Below are 1,241 nucleotides of genomic sequence, written 5' to 3'. Positions count from 1 at the left end.
GTAATCACCTAGAACAGGAACTGTTTTCTTTAGATTCTTGTATTTAGCATAATATTTTCAAGACATTCATATTTTGTCATGTATAAATAATCCATTCCTTTTTACTGCTAAATAGCATACTGTTATATGGATATATTACATTTTATATTTTTGTATTATACATATGTATTCATATATATTGATGATTGATTAATATCTGGGTTGCTTTCATTCTGGAGATATTCAAAATAAGGCTTTTGTAAACATTTATACACAAGTTGTTGTGTACAAGCATTTTTCTGTTGTTTTGGATGTATTTCACTTTTACATTTTGGAATCATATAAAAACTTTTTTTTTTTTTGTTTTTTTTAACTGCTCCAGTCAATGTAAGGGAAACTTTATTGAGGTCCCAAGGCCATACAGAGCTTGGGCAGGAGACCACCCTTTGGGGAAAGGAGCCAGCAAGGGGCTTTATTTGACCTTCTTCTTAGGGCGGAGGTTGTTGGTGTGGCCATACTTCTTGTGGCAGTTGACAGCACGGGGGTGCAGGCGGGCATAACACTTGCGACAGATCATCTTGTCACAGTTGTACTTCTGGGCAAGCTGGCGCAGGGAAGGCTCAATGATGCCACATCGCAGGCGAAGCACCAAGTGCAGGGTGGACTCTTTCTGGATGTAATCTGAGAGAGTGCGCCATCCTCCAGTTGTTTGCCCACAAAAATCAGGCGCTGCTGGTCAGTTGGGATGTGCCCTCCTTGTCTTGAATTTTGGTTTTGACAAAATTCTTGATGGTGTCACTGGGTTCTACCTCGACGGTGATGGTCTTGCCGGTCAGGGTCTTCACAAAGATCTGCATTTCTGCATCCGCTCGCCTTGATGAAGAGAAAGAGCTCATATAACAACTTGATGTATAGCTTTTGAATAATTGTAATACTGTTTCAAAGAGTATGAAGTATATTACATTTCCATCAGAAGAATGAGAGGTACATACTTTTGACAACACTTGTCATTGTGTATCTTTTTAATAATATTCACATCAATGGTGATAAACTCATAACTTGTGTGTTAGATTTGTGATTCTATAATGATTAATGATAATAACTTTTTTATGTGCTAATTGGCCATTTCCCTATCTTCTTTAACAAATTACCTGTTAAACTCTTGTGCGTTTTTATAAATGGGCTTTATTTTTAAAAAGTTTTAGATTAACATGAAAATTAAGAAGTAAAGAGTAATCCCATATATCTTTGTCCCCCATATA

At 36.7% G+C, this 1,241-nt stretch overlaps 1 pseudogene; it reads right to left on the bottom strand.

Annotated features, from left to right (window-relative positions):
• Positions 1 to 451: 451 nt before the first annotated feature.
• LOC124988056 (ubiquitin-60S ribosomal protein L40-like) lies at positions 452 to 839 on the bottom strand (annotated as a pseudogene).
• Positions 840 to 1,241: the final 402 nt, after the last annotated feature.

The sequence above is a fragment of the Sciurus carolinensis genome, chromosome 7 (genome assembly GCF_902686445.1).
Source record: "Sciurus carolinensis chromosome 7, mSciCar1.2, whole genome shotgun sequence".
Lineage (NCBI taxonomy): Eukaryota > Metazoa > Chordata > Mammalia > Rodentia > Sciuridae > Sciurus > Sciurus carolinensis.
The sequence above is the reverse complement of the archived record's forward strand: the minus strand, read 5'-3'. Positions and strand labels throughout refer to the sequence as shown.